The following is a 19,654-nucleotide window of genomic DNA, read 5'->3' as shown; positions in this document are numbered from 1 at the left end:
TAGTTGCATCGTAGTTTAGTTTTATTGCTTTCTTAGTATAGTTGCATCATAGTTTTATTGCTTTCTAGTATAATTGCATTTAGGACCTTTTCAACAATTGAAGTTGTAAGCCAACACAGCGAAACATCAAACTCTAGTGTTTCTTGTCTGAATCTTGACAAACAGACTATCGATGCGTGGGGACGGTACTTAAGCAATCCAAGTGATTCACCATAACCCTAGAAGCGGCGACTTTAGACAACGGGATAGATACTACTGTAAAGCCCAACCCAAAGTTGAAGGAAAGTAGTTTTGCATATTAGTATAATTTAGAATAGTTGCATATTAGTTTAATTGCATTCAAGCATAGTAGGATAGTTTTCATCATCTTCGCGATAGCAAGAATACTAGGCGAGGATTGATATAATGGCCGCGACGAATGATGGAGGTGTTATGGACACCAATAATCCACAAGCTATCACACCCATGCAAGCACTGTGAGAGAAAGAAGCCGAAAGTGATTTTTATTTCGCCAATCATTGGAGACCCACCCAAAGAATATTGTTTTTCGAAACGAAGCTAACGGTTTGAGCTTAGAGCATCGGTAATCTCAATGCTTCCAAAGTTCAATGGTTCGGACAATGTTGACCATATGTTCACATGAACAGATTTCTATCGATCTTGAGAACTTTCAAGAACCGAGAATATCAAAGATGAGAGTATCAAGTTGATTCTTTTTCCGCTCTCACTTTCGAAGGTAAAGCCTCCGAATGGTTAACCGCACACCGTAGATCAATTCAATAGATAATTGGGAGAAGTTGAGAACAAAGTTTATGAACAAGTTCTACCCACCGAGGAAAGACAGATGCCATGCAGGCAAGCCATTAGCAATTTCAAAGGAAAAGTGATCAAGAATATCATCAAATTTGGGAGAAATTTAATAATTTGCTAGTCTCATGTCCACATCATGGTTATGATAAGAGCACACTTGCTCATTTTTTCTATCGAGGACTCTCGATGATGAACAAGCAGATGATCTGATCCCAATGCACAAAGGCAAGTTTACATCGATGGATGGAGAGGAAGCTTACAACTTTCTAAAATTTAGCTGAAGAAACACAACAGTGGACTACTAGCAACGTGGATGTCGCTAGCATGGAGGGGGAGCCAAAGCAATTTGGCTACCAAGCACATGAACAAGCAGATCAAGAACTGAAGTCTACATTGGCCAGCCTGGCCACCAGCATTGAAACTTTGAGTAAGAAATTCAACCAGTTCTCCATGAATCCCTCCAAGATCAACAAGTCTCAAGCTAAATCTTTCCCAGTCATGCAAGCTAGCCAATGCTGTGAAATCTGTTCAGACACTTCTCATGCAACTCTAGAATGTCCTGGTTACTATCAACATGCATCAGTTGGAGAGTACAATGTGAACTCATTTCAGAGGCCCAACCAAGGTGGTAATAACTTTCAAGGTAATTATTGGAGACAGAATCTTTGGACCCCGGGTTCTCAAGATCAAAGTTATATTCCACGGACAAGTTAAGTTTCACAGTTGGTCCCTCAACAACAATTGTACTCTCAACAAAATTCAATACAAGTGAGAGTTAGTACGATCCTAGGAGAAATTATGCCGCGACCTCGCCAACCGGAGAATGCAATTACTTTGCTATCACAGAAAAATCAGAAGTTTGAAAGTGTTCTAGAGCTTCTTGCACAGTCTCAGCTCAATCTCCAGCAATCTCAGGCAAGTCAATGTTCTAGAATGGAGTCTCTAGAGGCTAAGGTCGATTAACTCACCACTTTGCTTTGTCTGTAAAGACACAAGCCACTCAACCTAGCTTATTGGAACCAATATTGAAGAGTGAAGATGTATGCCACATTGGGACAACTTCTAGTATTGATCACCTCCATGATCATGTTAGCTTAGTTACTACTCTCGGACGAATTGAAGATAGACAACAAGGTTGACTTACCTTCTCATGATGATATTGCTACAGAGCAATCGGTCAAGATTTCAAATGAAGTTCAAAAGGAAGTGGGGGAAATCCTTTCCACTCCCATTTGTCAAGACAACCAAGACAAGATATGCAAGAATGCCAAAGAGAAAGAAGAGCAGACACATGCTGATGTGTTTGTACCGAAGGCACCTTTTCCTATATTTTTTGCTCAAAGCAAAAAGGACAAGCAATTTTCAGAGATGAAGGAGGCATTTGAGAAAGATAACATCAATATCCCCTTTCTCAAAGCGATCAAGCAGTTGCCATCATATGCCAAATTCTTGAATGATGCATGCAACATAAAGAGAAGTACTCATGTTCCAAAGCGAGCATTTCTAGCTGGACAAACAACATCTATTATCCATCAGCAAGCTCCAATCAAGCTCAAAGATCCAGGAAGTCCTACAATATCATGCAAGATAGGAGAAAAATTCACGGGTAATGCTCTCTTAGACCTTGGTGCTAGTGTTAATCTCTTGCCATATCATTTGTACCAAGCGTTGGGCCTGGAGAACCTAAAGCCTACACAAGTCAAATTGAAGTTAGCTGACCGTTCTACCAAGATTCCAAGAGGCATAGTTGAGGATGTTCTTGTTCAAGTAGCCGATTTCTACTATCCAGTGGATTTCATTGTGATAGACACCCAGGAAGCCTTTGATAAAATACCAATTATTCTAGGCCGACCTTTTCTCGCTACCACAAAAGCTTTGATAAATTGTCACAACGGTGAAATGAAGATCAACTTTGGTAAGATGTCCATGGATATAAATATCTTTCACCTGTTGCATAAGGATTGTGATGAAGCCGAAGGTGGAGAGGTGTACTTCCTTGATAGTATGATACAAGAATTCGTCCCATTCGAAGATACAATTGAAAGTGCTAAATCTACGAAAAAAGTGGATGAAACGAGAATCCCACCACAGAGGCGTTACTAGCCATGTTATTGGAATCTCTGCAGAAAATTCAGAATTTAAGTGAGCAGAATGGAAAATTGACAGAGAGAGTATCATATCTTGAGAAGATGAACTCTACATTTCAGGATGAACAACAGACTTCTGCCCAGAAAAATCAGTTACTAGAAAATCAGCTTAAAGAAGTTTTGGAAAAACAACAGAATCTAGAAACTGAAATGAGTCTTCTAAAGCAGAAAGTGGACCATATTGATAAGAAGAATTGCACTGTTGAAGCCTCTTCTACACCATTATTGTCTGAACGAGAGAAGTATGTGAACCAGTCTACTGCCCACCCTGAGAGTAGTCAGCCAGACATCCATTATCATCACTGTGGTGGTAAAGGGCACATCAGATACTATTGTCCTGTTAGAAAGAAAGATTTTCATCAATCTTCTACACAGAGGAACCACAAGGCCTATCACACAATCATCAGACCTGAAATAGTTCAAGGTAGAGAAGCAACTTCACCAGTAATCTTTCCAGCATATCAAGGAGTATTTTTAACAACCCACAAGGTGAGACCTCCTCATCCTCCAAACATTCGTCAGATTTGGGTAAGAAAATCTGATCTCCTCACTCCAAATTGATAATACATTACGTCTTGGGAATCTGACGTAAAAAGACCTAAAAATTCGGCATCAATGGTAATATCCTACCTTTTTCTCATTCATTTCATTTACTTCTTTATACATTGAGGTCAATGCATGCATAAGTAGGGGGAGGGTGTACTTGAGAAATGAATTTCAAAAATTAGTTTTCAAAAACAAAAATATTTTTGTTTCTATATCAGTAGCATGAGAAAAAATGAATTTTAATGATGAGTCTGGGATATATATTCTATACTGCTTAGTGTTGAGTTTGATAGATAGTTGATATTATTGATTTCATTACCGCTTAGACTATTTATTATGCTCGGACATAGTTCTTATTGATAGAATTCTTTATCAAGGCACCACCATAATACTTGGTGGGTTTGTGTACTTTTGCTAGAAGAGATTTAAACCCCTAGTAAACTGAAAGTAGAATTTTTAGACTTAGCCCGTGAGACTTGAGCTTTATACTCATTTTTGGAGAGTTCTTACGAAAAATCCGAATCTTAGTGACTCATCATCTTTCGAGTTCTTTATGTGGATTTGTAATATAGTCTCATTATTCTTTAATTTGGTTAATCACGAAGTGACATCAATTGGGGAGATAGCCATTAGGTCTTGTAGTCTATTCAAAACAGAGTATCATACTGATAAGTCAAGTAGTGAACCCATTCAGCCTTTATCCCACCTAGTAGGACCATCATGTTAAACCCTATTAAGCCTTACAATAAGCCATTTTCTTTCATAAAACCCTCTACCATTCACCCTTCACCCAACTCTAGACAAGAAGTATAGCCAAAATCTTTATCAGCCATACCCATATGTTTCTGAGAATACGAGGGGCACAAGGAGGAAGAAAGACCAAAAAAGGAAGATTACAAGGAAATACCGGAGAGATACAATGAATCCCATCATTACGTTTCAAAGTGAAAGAAGCTAGTGGAAAACAAGCATATCCAAGTACTAATCAAGGATATACCCGAGTTAAAGTTAAAAAAAAGGTGAACGGAATGGATGGAAAAGCTAAGATAAAGGAAGAATTTTTCCCGCAATACGAATTTGAAGAAATCTTCCAAAGAAAGAAGCAAAACCCTTAGTGTTTTCAGAAACAACCTTAGAATCCTTTTTACCTTTCCTTCATAAACCAATACCCAAGCCAAGTTACAACCCATGACTTATCATTACAGTATGGTACGAAGTCTAGAATAGGTGAGAGGATGCTAAAGTGAAGGACCCGACACTTCATATGTGATTGACATTCTTTCCATGAGACTAATTTTGTTCAGAAGTCTGTTTTTCAAGGTAGTATGTGGGATGTTTGTATGCATTATTCTTTTCCCCACATACATGAGGTAAAATAGTAGACCATCTTCTGAGAGATTCTTTTCTGAGAGTATGACCGGTGAGGATTGAAAGTCGAGATTATCTACCTATGGTAAACTAGGGATTCCGTTTCTTGGATAGGAGAGTATAGGAGATTGACTAAGTACACACATAAGCCTTGATTGAGAATTTTGTCAATTTTTACTATCTCCCATCATAATCTATGAGTCTTTGCAGAAATGTAGTTAGCAATGGAGACTGTCTATTGGGGTAAGCACTAAGTAGGTAAGGAATTTCTCTCTCTGAAAAATACTATCATTCTTGAACATGTTATTGATTGATTTTGTGGGTATATCACCTGAAAACCCTTACGAGACTATAACTCGTCCTTTTTGGGGAACTTAAAGGTTTAAAGCCTTGTTGCATATGGTAAATGCAATCGCGATGCCTGCGAAAATGAGTTAGGATTTTATTTTTGTTATTAGGATGTGATTTTGATCACTTATCTATTTTTTATCTTATTTGCTAAGAGACTAGCAAAAGGCTAGTTGGGAGTTGTGATAAGTGCTCAAAAAGTGCTATTTAACCCTCGATTATGCCTCTTGTTTAGCCATCTTAGTGGACTAATAGTGTTTATAAGTTGTGTTTTAAGATTCTACAGGTGAAAAAGAGAGTTTTGTAGAATATTAGAGAAAATAGGGTAAAACGAAGCAATTCGGAGCATCAATGATCACATGGGAGGTCTGTGGACAATCATGGAGAAGGCCAAGGAATTGGAGCTATTAAATATGCGACTTGGACCTATTTTAAAGTCTATTTGGAAGCCCAAGGCCAAAGGATTCGTTGCTTGGACCAAAGCCATAAAAGAGGATAGAAGGATAGAAGCGTAAGAGAAAATCGGGCTTATCGTCGGGACGATGGATCGAGCGATCAGACGCATTGATTGCATCCGGGGACGATAGATCGGCGTCCAGATGCATTGATTAAGTCTGGGACGCATGGATAATGCGTCCGGACGCATGAATCATTAATCTTGTAGCCAATTCTTCTCCGGTTTTGAAGGCGAAGTGGGACTCACGAAAAGAAACCTATTTGTATTAGGAAACAAATGACGGTTTGGAATACTTCTAGAACTCATTGTAACCCCTATAAATAGAGGACCTAAGTGCCTCATGTAATTGGCCAATTCACTTATATTCTTGTCTCTAGAACTTGAGGCAGAGAGAGATTAATAATAAAAGATCGGTTTTAACTAGCTGAGTCTTAATAAATTAGTCTTTCTAGTCTTATGTTCTTCAACTCTTCTTCTTCTTGTTCTTCCTTCTTTATGGAAGGCTAATCTTCTCCTTCAAGGGAGGAGATGAAGCCAGTGCTTAAGGTTTAATGATTCTTCTGGTTTATGGTGTTCTTCAATCAGGTTAGTTCTTTATGTTTTTAGTTATTAGTTCCATTGCCCACACCAGGGGATGGAAGTATAGATTAAGGTTTTTATTTATTACAATTGAATATCATGCTAGTTTAGGGTTTTATTTATTGCAATTGAATATTTGCTAGTAACATGCTTTTATTTATTGCAATTGAATATAATGCTAGAATAGAGTTTTATTTATTGTAATTGAATATTATACTATTATTCTCTACTTTTCTTCTAGTTGTGTAGTGTTTTAAAGTAAGGGAAGTATTCATTGTGTTTGCCTTAGATGGTGATTCATTGAATAGCTGCCCAAGCTCACATAAAAGGAAAGAAGATACTAGTAACATGAACATAGGAACAACCTTGGGTAGAGTTAATTGTTAATGATGTTTCATCCAAGAGGGCATCGGCACTCGCTCGATTGCCCGATTGAAGTCTACTTGGAGAACAACATGAAGCAAAAGGTCATTGAATCAAAAGCATTGGTGAATTCTAATCTCTTGAATTCCCTCTCTTATAAATTCTTAATAGTTTAGTTAGTTTAACTTAGTTTAGTATCTACAATCTCTACAATATTAGTTTTTAATCCCTCAAACCCCCTTTCCAATCCTGTCCTTCATATAAACATACACTTAAAAGTGGAACGATACCCTACTCATCCTTTACTTATTGAGGGATAATTAGGTTTTGATACGCTTCTCTTTTGTTCAACGACCATCATCTATCTACATCATTCATATACCACATCTACACACACAAAAAGAGGTGTGTCAACCACCCCCAAATAGAACTAAGCTTTGCCCTCAAAGTATAAAGAGATAAGGAAAGAGATTACCATAGAAACATGAGCAAAAATGGCGATACACCTATATTCTATTCTTCATGATGAAAATATGCCACCCCAAAATAAGTTTGGGGCGTGGGTTGTTTAATATAGAACGATAAATACATGGTTTATTCTACTATGAAATCTTTTTGGGTTTTTGTATTTTTGAAAATATATATGAAATGCATAAAAGAAAAATGGAAAATTTTGGCATGATGCATTTGTATTACCTTCTACTCATATACCAAATTCCACAAGAAAAATAAAACAAGCATATATAATATTAAACATATAATTAAACGTCATAATAAAGAAAAATAAAGATAAATAAAGAAAAGATAAAACATAAACTATAAACTATCTATACGGACACTAAGGAGCTGCCTAGTCAGAATCCGTGCGTGACTCATCTCGACGTCGAGAATATCCTTCTCCTTGATGACGTCGGGTCCTAGTGTGTCTATCACTACGCGGGAGTGCATCTCTAATGCTCTGCAGTGTTCTAGTAACATTGTGCTGAAAACGTTGTTGCTCCTGTTGGAAGGATCGCTGCTCCTCTTTGAGGGTCTGATGTTCTGCAATGATGTTTTTCTGTTCCGCTATGATGTTTCCCTGTGTTTACCTGAGTTGGTGGAGGTACAAATACAGAATCCTCTGGCCTCCATAGAGGAAGTGAATTTTGTCCATGGGCTGAGTGAACTGTCGAGTAGTATCTTTAGCGAAGTAATCGACTTTCTCAGTCGAGCGTGCTTACTCAAAGGCTCTGGCGGAAGGTGGAAGCCAGAATTCTGGACACAGTGGGCATACATAAGACCTGTGGTAGCATCCTTGACCTCCACTAGGGCGTCTGTGGCCTCAAACCCCCAGTGATGCATGATCCTGGTGACCAGCACTGGTAGAGGAGTGGTGGACTTCTTAGGTTTACAGAGTTGCTCCCAAACGAAGGTGACAATGCAAAAGCTATTCTTCTGCTTTTGAAGAATCCATAGAATATGGAGCATCGCCTTACCGGTATCAGAAGGCTTGGCTGAGCCTAACAGGTTGTAGCCTGTCTACTAATATACTGCCAACAGATTCCTTCGCAGCGAATTCTGAAATGCATAGTGAGACTTGGGAGTTTTTCACCCCCTCAAGAAGTGTCTCTACCATCATCACATCGATGGTCTTGTTGTCTGGGGACTATTCCGTTTGAACATAAGCCTTCAGAGGAAACCTCATAACTCTACTCACCACCTCCTTGGTGAGCTCAAGCGAGCGGCCATCCTTGACAACCGTGATGTAGCCATCCTCCCCTCTAAGCATACAGTTATAAAATGAAAGAGTAAGAGAGGGAGAATAAGTCGCACCTTCTAACAAAACCAAGGGTTCCCATCCTCTTCTTCTAATCTTAGCCTTGAAGTGCACTTCAAATATATCGGAATTGAAGAGGTATTGAAAATTTTGCTCTGGCACAATTTTAAGAACTCGAGCCATTTAGATTAGGGTTTGATAAATGATAAGCACCCAAAATTGTATTATAAAACCCCGTAGAGACGTAATATTTTGGTTAATTATGTGCTTAATAATCATGAAATAATCGTATTTTTGTGCTTTTGCAGGGTTACGCAACCAACGTAAAAATGATGATAAAGCTAGTATTTAAGCACGGAATAGTGAGTATACGTAAAGCTTTCCGATTAAGCCCATGTGAAGCCCAACAAAGCCGGACTAAAGCCCAAAGGCTCAAACAGGACAGAATCAAGTCAGAAATGGGATTACGTGCACAGAAGCATCAAAATTCCAAAGCTCATATCTCTTGACCCAAGACTCCGAATTCGGCAAGTGAGCTGCTCAGATGATCAGTGTAATGAAATCTACACAAAGGAGGGAAGTTGTAAAAATACCAAAAGACCAGCCCGCCACTAGACATAACACGTGTTCTATAGTTAAAAAAAATGCAAGGTGTCAATTTGCTTTGGTTTTTAGATATGATGGAATTTAATGTGGAGGTGGTCTTCACGTGGGATGGAAGAGAGAATCCTCTCATATGTAGTAAATTGGGAAATGAGAGCATTCATTCTTGTCTTGTAATTTTTTTTTTATCTTTTGCTTGTTTCATGTTAAGCTTGGTTTTTGTGTAATAGTGATAATGGCTACCTTAGTGTTCTATAAATAAATCTTGTTCTTTGAAGTTTAAATTCAGTTCTTTAAACTCTTCTTCTCCTCTTCTTTTAAAACTTATCATAAAATCAAACATATTGCATATAATTCCAAGGATCATGAGCTAAAACCCTCCCAAGGGAAGGGTTAATGATGCTCATGTGAGGATCAGTGTACGTTTTAGGAATCTAGATTCACTACTTAGAACTTATAGTTTTCTTTGATATCTCGTCACAAAATGACGGAGTCCGACCAAAAGTAGAGCAAGAAGCATTAGATAACTCGCGCACACAACCCATTTCACACCTGGGCTAGTTGAGTGCACAAAACCTGGAGAATTCAGAATTCTATGCTTGCCCGACTGGTGGAAAATAAAACTAGGTGTTGGAGTGATATTGCATAGATGAAATATCATTTTAACTCCACATGCTAGCATGATATGCTTAGAGATAAGTATGTTGTGTTAGGGATTCAAGACTCTAGTCCGTTTTTGGGTTTCCTACGAACCAAAAACGGATTAGAGATGTAGTTAATTGATATCCTAAGAAGATATAACTAATTCTTGCATGAGTAGGTTAATCCCGTCCCTATCTTTCTCTCTTTATCTCATTTAAGAAAACAACTTGTAATCTCTAGATAATTTGTATAATAAGTCATCTTTAAGAAGTAGGAATCTATCTATCAAATCCTTCTCACTAGTTCCTCCTAAAGGATAAATTTCAGTTGTGATATCATAGACTTTTGTCTTAGGAGTTGGAACAAAATCCTTACTCGAAAATTACCAACAAAAACACATGAGTAAGGAATCATTGAGTTTTAGCATGTATAGGTAAAGTAAATCTAAATTACTAAAGATACTAAAAAGTGCTAACATCAAATGGCACCACTACCATCCTAAGGACCAAAGGATCTTCCCTTCCAAGCTGGAATTGCTCCAAAGGGAAACCCCTAATCTCCTACTTTTTCTTGATTTCATTTTCTTGCATTTTTTTCTTTGTTTTTGAATTTTCCCACGTTTTGGTACTGATCCGAATACTGATTTTTTGTTGCACTTACAGGTTCCAAAAGTTAGGACCTGGAGCCTAATCTATACCCTAACATAAGATTTCTGTGAAAATTTTTAGCACATTTATAACGACATCGCACATGCGATACTTAAGTCGGTCGCCATCCAAAGCTTCGTCTTGTACCGGGTTGATATGCTCCGTTCTTGTTCCTATTTCAATAGAAGCACCTCCTAGACTTATTCATTACAGAGTTGGGCCTAAGTTTCTGCAACTGCAACAGCTACTTCACATTCCTTTTGGAGTTCGGGTACACACGGGTTCGCACGAGCGGTCTTTCTCTTTTTCTTTGGTGGACTTGCGGGACGCTAACAGGTTCTAATATTAATATAATAGTGTTTGATTTACATGTGTTATCTAATATGTCATAGTTAATGGATTATTCTTTGCATATTAGGTTAGAAATATGTATGAATCATGTGCGTATGCATGTTAACGTATATATACGCATAAGTGAATTCGTATTGCATCTTAATATTTATATCAATGCCATTGATTCTATTTTGCATGGTTATATTTATTTCTACGTATAAGTAAACATTGATACATGTTTAGTATTTATATATGTATGAGGACCATGTTTTGTTTAATAATTTGATTCTATCAAGAAAGAGGAGAACATTCCAACGAGGGTTAAAATCTGAGTTGGGTAAGTTGTTTCTAAGCCCTTCAGGGTGAAGCTGCTCTCTAAATGACATTCGCAATCTCAATGAGTATTGACGGAATCAAACTATTATGCAGAACACGTGTAGTATAAATTCGCCTGTTAGCGTGATATATGTATACGTAATATATATTTGTCTCTTAGCCTATATATACGTATTACTGATGTGTATTTGCCTGTGCGTATCGAAGTAATTATTGATGATAAAACTTTGCCTATTATTATTTCTATACGAATGAGTAGAGTATCTTCACATGCTACTGTATCTAGTAATGTATGATTAGGTTGTATTTGCATGATTATACTTCCATTCTATACGTATGAGTTGTATTTGCATGATTGCATGATTGTACTTTATCTGCATAACTTTTAATTTAAAAAAAAATAAAAAAATGTTGTACCTTTACCCACCCCTTGTGTAAATTTTAATTAAAAAAAAATCCCATAAATCTTAAACATATTCTAATGATGTCTTGGAAACTTAAAAGATTGAGGTTACTTAATTAGAACCGTGCTTGCATGGAAAATCTCCCTCATATCTTTTTTGTGACCTAGCTGTTGGTTTCTACACACCTATTCCTAGCTTCACTGCTACGTTAGCAGCAGCTTAGGCCTACGTTGTTCACTTCTAATTCTTCAGAAAATAATAAAATTCAAGTAATAATAAGTTCCTTTTGTGCATCAGATCTAATTTTATGTTTGCATGAGATTAAGGTCCGGTAATAATAAAGAATTTGAATATATTTATCAAAGGAGAAAATACGATAAGCAATTGCATAAGTTCTCACCTCAACATAGTTCTTCATCTGTTAATAAAAATCATCAAGATCCATTGCCACCATTAACTTCATTCATTATGGCTGACGAAACTCCACCAGCTGAGAAATCCCTTTCGGACTTCTATACTGCATTACAGGAAGGACCTTCTTCCTACATCAAACTCGAGGATATTGTCGGCGATTTTCGAATCTCACCTAACATTTTTGGATTGTTACCTATTTATCATGGTCTAGATCATGAGAAACCATACAATCACCTCTGTAGGATTCAGTAAGTAGCCACAACATTTCACCATCCATCCGTCTCTACCGAACAAGTCTTGCTTAGGTTGTTTCTTTTTCACTTTAGTTGATAAAACATCAGTTTGGCTAGCAGGACAATAGCCACAATCCATAGAAACATGGAATAAACTTGTGCAAGCTTTCATGCTACAATTTTATACTCAGAAGAAAACTACTGAAATGCTTCAGAAAATCCAATTCTTTCGTCAAAATCCTCATGAATCCTTTACAGAAACATGGAGTCGATTTACTGATCTTCTTTTAGAATGTCCTCATCATCAGCTCAACACCGCTATCCTTGTTCGTTCATTCTTTAATGGACTTTCCGATCATCAAAAAGAAACTCTTGATATAATGACTCGGTCATGTTACATTAAGATCACGGTTTAGTGAGTTTTCCTAATGTCACTCGGACGTAGTTCAACAATTAACAATTGTGTAATGTGTATGATCTATGTAGGTACACCTTAACGAGAAAAATTCTAACAATCTCCCACTTGTACCATGATAAGAGCCCAAAACTGTAGTTTTAACCCCTTAATAATCATACTTTTAGACCAATTATGTGAATAATAAGTAAGAGTTAATCTCGACACGTGTTTTATGCATTTCAGGCTTCAAAGTCCATTATGTGCAGAAATGTGCCACTTTAGCTAGATAAAGGAGTAATGGTTGGTTGCTAAGGAGTTCTGTGATTAAAGGCCAAGATTCAAGAAGACAAAGCCTTTCTAAAGCCCGGTCAAAGCTGAAAAGTCAAAGTCAACGCGGGCAGAAACAGCACACAAAGTCAGCAGAACTTTCGAAGACCATATCTTTGGACTCAGACCTCGGAATTAGGCCTACCTTATGTCAAAACAACCGACTCGGAAGGAGCTTTCCAATGGTCTAATCCTTGACCCAATCAGAGGAGCAGAAGTGGATGAAAAGTCTGTTGAAGCTAACTGTAGCTGAAGAGGCCTTTTTGGACTGAAAGAATTGGGTTTTGGGCCTGATTCTCTGGCCCAAAACATGGCTCCAAGCCCATGCACGAATTTTGGATCTGAAAGTATAAAAACAAAAGCTTGACTCTTTGTTAATGGTAGCTAATTAGACCTAAAACAATATAGATAATTCTAGATCTAGTTTTCAGTAGATTAATTAAGTTTTAGTTCCATTTTCAATTCTTGTTTTAGATTAAGTCTTTGAATCATTGTTCTTGATTGATTAGATAAACAAAATAGTTATTTTGTCAATTTCGAGTCTTGTCATTTACAATTGTGTAGATCTAATTTCCCTTATTACGTAGATAGCTAGACTTAGATTAGTTAGATTATTAATTTAGTATTTGAATCATTGTTTTATTATTCATTAGATTAATAAAATAGTGTTCTCCATAATCTAGTTTTATTTTCATTAATTGTTTAATTTCAATTCGTAGATTTAATTATTTGTCATTATTAGTTTAATCCAAATTATTGCATTAGTAGTTTTGAATTGGGTTTAAACAGGCAAAGTTTCAATCTTTATATCATGTCTTGTTTGAATTCCATTGGGAATGATAGCGTGATGATTCTCGGCTAAACCTCCATTGAGGGGGTTGAGAAACCTTGATGAAAGCTTGATTCGATTATCGTAGAAGTAAATTAAGTAATTTCCTTTCCACTCTAGAAACAATTAGTTCACCATGAGAATGGGTTTAATCGTTCACATACTAGTTATGAATTGGTAGAAATGTCATGTGTAATTAGGGATTAGGAGTAACCATATTGTTCTGCAAAGCAGTTCAATTCGGATTATGACGATTCGTCGCTAGTAGGATTAAGTCGAGTTAAGGTGGAATCAATCCCCCTCTAACTCCTTATCATAGAATCAACGTAGCATTCCCATAGTTGTTTTGATAGTCGACTAGTTGCATCTTGTGGGTAGTTGCATCGTAGTCAAGTTGCCACTTCGTAAATCTCTCATTAGACTTTAGAGTTAAGATCACTTATACGTAGAGAACACAGCATGCGGAAGGACTAGGAGTGGAACGAATCACTCTACTCTACTATATCTCATAGGATTGAGAGTAGAATTCTTTGATAAAATATAGACACATAATCTAGTTTTAGTTTACTTACGTTTTGAGTTCATCGTTCATTTCGTAGGTAAACTATTCAATTTCATTTTATCAAATGGCGCCGCTGCTGGGTTTGATAAAAGATAAAATTGATTAGTCTACCTACGAAATGAACGATGAACTCAAAACGTAAGTAAACTAAAACTATCTACGTGTCTATTTTTATCAAAGTTTCTACTCTCAATTCTATCGAAATAGAGTGGAGTAACAAATTCGTTCCACTCCTAGTGCTCTAGCATGGAATGTTTTCTAATCTAATTAGTCGGTCTTAAGTCTAATGAGAGCTTTACGAAGGGTGTTATACTACGATACCTATATGAAATTGATTATGTTGAATCTAACTACAAATGCTATGGAAATATGATTGTTTTTGAATCTAGATAAAGGATTAGAGGGGAATTGAATCCACCTCAAACCCAACTTAATAACCTAGTATAGATTCTTGTATCTCAATTCTTACGTTCTTACGGCAAGAATTCGAGTTCTAATCCCTAGTGTTCATGGCATTTCTACCGAATACTAACTAGCATGTGAGGTTGTCCACCCATTCTCATGGCGAATCACGACCTTCTAGATTGCAATAGATTCTACAATGCTTCTACACTATACCACTAAGTTTTCGTCAAAGCTTCATCAACCCCTCTAATGGAGGTTTTAGCCTTGAGTCATCAAACTATCATTTCCCATTGAATTATAACTACACATCATATTAAAATTCTAACTTAACTAAATTAACCAACAATGTTTCAATCTACTTAAACTACGAAATGATAATCAACAAGACTTAAAACTAGATCTATAAATTGAGATGACAAAAATCGAAATTGACAAAATAACTATTTTATTTATCTAATCAATCAAGAACAATGATTCAAAGACTTAATCTAAAACAAGAATTGAAAATGGAACTAAAACTTAATTAAAATACTGGAAACTAGATCTAGAATTATCTATATTGTTTTAGGTCTAACTAGCTACCATTAACAAAGAGTCAAGCTTTTGTTTTTATACTTTCAGATCCAAAATTCGTGCATGGGCTTGGAGCCATGTCAGGCCCAAAACCCAATTCTTTCAGTCCAAAAAGGCCTATTCAGCTGCAGTTGGCTTCAACAGATTTTTCGTCCACTTTTGCTCCTCTGATTGGGTCAAGGCTTAGACCATTGGAAATCTCTTTCCGAGCCGGTCGTTTTGACATAAGGTAGGCCCAATTCCGAGGTCTGAATCCAAAGATATGGTCTTCGGAAGTTCTGCTGACTTTGTGTGTTGTTTCTGCCCGCGTTGACTTTGACTTTTCAGCTTTGACCGGGCTTTAGAAAGGCTTTGTCTTCTTGAATCTTGGCCTTTAATCACAGAACTCCTTAGCAACCAACCATTACTCCTTTATCTAGCTAAAGTGGCACATTTTGCACATACATAATGGACTTTGAAGCTGAAAATGCATAAAACACGTGAATCGATATTAACTCTTACTTATTATTCACATAATTGGTCTAAAAGTATGATTATTAAGGGGTTAAAACTACATTTTTGGGCTCTTATCAAACCACCCCCAAACAGCATTTTGCTTGTCCTCAAGCAAAGATGAGAAATTAGAATAAGTGACCAAAAATGGAGTTCCATCTACTCTCGTTTCGCTGAGTGCGATTGCATTGACCATATGCAACAAGGCCTTAAACCACTAGGAATTCCATAGTAGACGAGTTATAGCCTCGTGAGAGTTTTCAGTGAAGGTACTCACAAACTTCACCTATACTACAACGACTAAGAAATACAACTATTGTTTCCTTATTTATGTCTCAATTATCTATACATCTCACTAGCAATGAATACAGAATAATCGTGTCGAAACCTAAGCTAATATATGCATAATAATCAATCATCTACAATAAACATATATACAATGAGTAATACTATGAAATGTCTAGCAGGTTCGTTTCTGAAACTCGGAATAGCGTCCTTAACTAGGTTCTCACATAAAAGTCAAGACAAAAAAATCACTCACGATTTTTCCACTCAAGTTTTGCTACTCCGATTAATGCGAGTGGGCATACTTTACCTTACAATCTCAATGACACACAAGGAAGCGAAGTTGATCAAACACATCTGCCACTTACTATCCCACTAACCTATTCCTAATTAAGCTAGAGGTCTTTATTAGGTGTTCATGGGATTAGGAGATGGTTTAAGAAGGAAGGAAATGGATATTCAAAAGGGACAAGTCCTGAGATAATAGAGTCTTCATATTATGTAACTAGAGAAAACCTTGTTATTTACTTTTGCTTCTACACTTTGTTTCCATCCTTAGCCATTTTCTTTTTCTTTTTTCTTTGGCTTTTGACTCCTTTTATTCTATTTTTTGGAGTTTTTATTTTATTTCTATTTTTATTTTTTTTTCTTTGGATGGAAACTTCTTTTTTCTTTATTTTTTTTGAAGCAATTAACTAACTTTTGTTTACCACGGTTTTTCTCTTCTTCTTTCTTCCTTATTCTATTCTCGGACTTATCTAAATTGGGTAGGTTGAATTTTTTTTATTTTGTTCTGTTTTGTAACAGGGTAAAGGATTTGTGGTTTATGAAAGGGCTAATGAAAGGCTCAATGGGGCTTGACTAGCGGAAAATATACTTAGTCGGAATTTCTAGCTATATCGATCCAAAAATGGCCTAAATTCTCTCTTAGGACATGGTATAGTGGTCAAGCAAGTGGACGTGTGATTTCTCTATTCGGAATATACTTCTCCCTTGTGTCATTTCTCAAATGTTTCACTCATATAAGGCTTTAGGCTATATTCTCACAGGATTTGTAGAATAAGTACTCTAGCCTAGATTTGAAACTTCTTGCCAAACAATCATAGATACTCATGTAATATATTTATAGATAGATGCAAAGATTATTACCTATATATTAACCTAAGTTTCTAAAACTATTCTAATGCAAAAGCTCATTGAGACTTCTAGATTATTAAGAGCATAGAGAAAGAAACAATACCAATATTCCTAAGTGTATAGCATAAACTTTTTATTTTTATTTTTATTATTTTTAAGACAAATAATACATAATATACAACCTAATATGTGCTTAACATTTACATCGTGTTTCTATACCACCCCCAAACAATTTGGGAGAAGGGGGTTCATGAAACAATTCAATAGCACAATTAAATTATGTAACTAACTAATTTTTATAATTTTTAACATTTTATAAATAAAAGTGCGTAATTTACATCCTAAAAGTGCCTAATTTTTGCAAATGTTTCTATCCCACCCCCAAACAATCGAACGCTTTGTCCTCAAAGTGTAAAGAGATAAGGAAAGAATTTACCATAGAAAGCGTGGCAAAATTGGCGATTGCACATACTTGAAATATTGTAAAGATGATACGATAATATGAAGCACAATAAACCGGGTGCGTACTAACTAACACAAACTCTCTTGGAGTAAACATTACAGGCTTAGGGTGGCAACATGATTTGAAATGAATACCAAAATCGCCACCCCCAAACAAAATTGGAAAACTCTTTTTAAGTTTGAAAATTTTGTTTGGCCTAGACTCGAAGCGTTGGTATTGTCGAAAACTTGGGTCTTTTAAAGTCGATTCCCTAGACTTATCTAAACATATGTATGAATATGCGGTTTATCATATATCAACAACCGAAATAGTTGTGGATCGTTCCATAAATAAATATCAGAGAAAACATATCCAAACACAATCAAGCACCAAGATTTCCTATGACTTTGACCTAGTGGAATTAAGTCGGATAGACCTATAACATAACCGAGCATGCACCTTATGTTTCATCTTTGAGCGAGAGGGTGTCCTAGTGAATAAGTGTGGAAAAGTAAATGGTTGTGGAAGATATGGTGGATTGGGATAAGTTTTAGAGGGAAAGCATGGAAAAAATGAGGATGTGGGTTTAGCACAAAACTCATTCATGGTGTAGTTAGGGATTTGTCTCAAGTCTGAAAATGAAGGTGTCAAGTGGTTTATCCTTGGGAAGTATTTGTTTACTAGGTGGATTTAAAAATCATGAAGCACGGGGAGAAACTAAAGGATCGAGTGCAAACTCGAGTTTCCTTTGAAAAGGTGGAGGGTGGGGAATATTGGTGATGGAAGGTGAATGATTCTCGCTAGAGCTCTCAAGTCCATATCATCGAAATCTTGATATATGCAAGACATTCCTCAATAGGTGGGTCAAAAGGATCACTGGGATAGAGATTGAAAAAATTCATCTTCCGTCATAGCATCAAGGGATGAATGGTTGTTGGCAAAGGGGACTCGCCGAAGTGGTAAAGAAGCGGTGCAAAAGAGTTGCAGGAATTCTTCTTCGATTTCATCTACTACCAGGGAGTCATTGTTAAAGTCGGAATTTCCGAAGGAAAGGAATTTGTTAATCTGTTTCTCCGGAAACATGTTTTTGAAGTAATCTTGAGCTAAGCTCTCGATCATGCTAACCTCGTCATTTGTAGATGAATCGGGATACTATGTCCTTGTTTTGAAAACATTTACTTCAACAGAAAGATGGCCAAAGGACAAGGACATCGAACCATCGCGGCAGTTTATGAGCGCGTTGGCAATAGCCAAGAAGGGACGCCCTAAAATGATAGGTACAGAGTCGTTAGTGACTTCTGTGTCGAGGATAACAAAGTCGGCTGGGTAGTAAAAATTTTGGACTTTAATCAAACTTTATATGCGCAACTATAAATGAATAAGTAGATAACTTTATTTCAAAATAATCATCAATTACTGAAGTGACAAGCAAGAGTTACTTAGTAATATAGACTCCCACTAAAATGAATCACAAGGACTAACCACTCTTTTACGAGCTATAAGCTCTTTTGAATGCCTTAAGTGGTAAGCCTTTAGTAAGTGAATCCATATTTTGGAGATCAATACTAATATACTCAACTGTCAAATGATAAATGATAATTTTGAACCCTTTCTTCATGTCAAGAAACTTTATATCAGTGTCCTATAGGACGCTAATGAACTCTTGTCATTCTCAAAGAAAAAAATTTAGTGGTTTTAGTATCACAATAAATCTTTAACAGTTTCTAAATGAAACTAACAACATAATACCAGAATCCGATAAGATCCAATCGGTTACCAAATGATTGGTTCTTCGGCATGTGAGTGTGAAATCTTTTGTTCTTTGCAAATACTGCATAAATCTTTTAGCCGCTTTCATATCCATTCCTGGATTAAGTATTTGACAAGCATTCCAACTACGTACACAGTAACAGGAGGCATACAAACTTGAGCATATATGAGACTCCCTACTGCTAATGCATATAGGATATCTTTCAATTGTTCTTTATAAATCGTTCTTTGGATAGATAAGCAAATTTAACTTTATCACCATTACCAAAAAGTGCATTACCTGGTAAATTGTTGTGCATGCCGGAACTACTTAGCACCTTTATTGACATAAGCATTTTGTGAAAGCCACAGTGATCTTTATGCGTATAACAAAATTGCTACACCGTATATCACTTCTTGCTAGTAGAATATCATCAACATATATTACCATAATAAATAAATTTGCTCCC

Source organism: Coptis chinensis, chromosome 9, assembly GCF_015680905.1.
Source record: "Coptis chinensis isolate HL-2020 chromosome 9, ASM1568090v1, whole genome shotgun sequence".
Taxonomy (NCBI): domain Eukaryota; kingdom Viridiplantae; phylum Streptophyta; class Magnoliopsida; order Ranunculales; family Ranunculaceae; genus Coptis; species Coptis chinensis.
The sequence above is the reverse complement of the archived record's forward strand: the minus strand, read 5'-3'. Positions refer to the sequence as shown.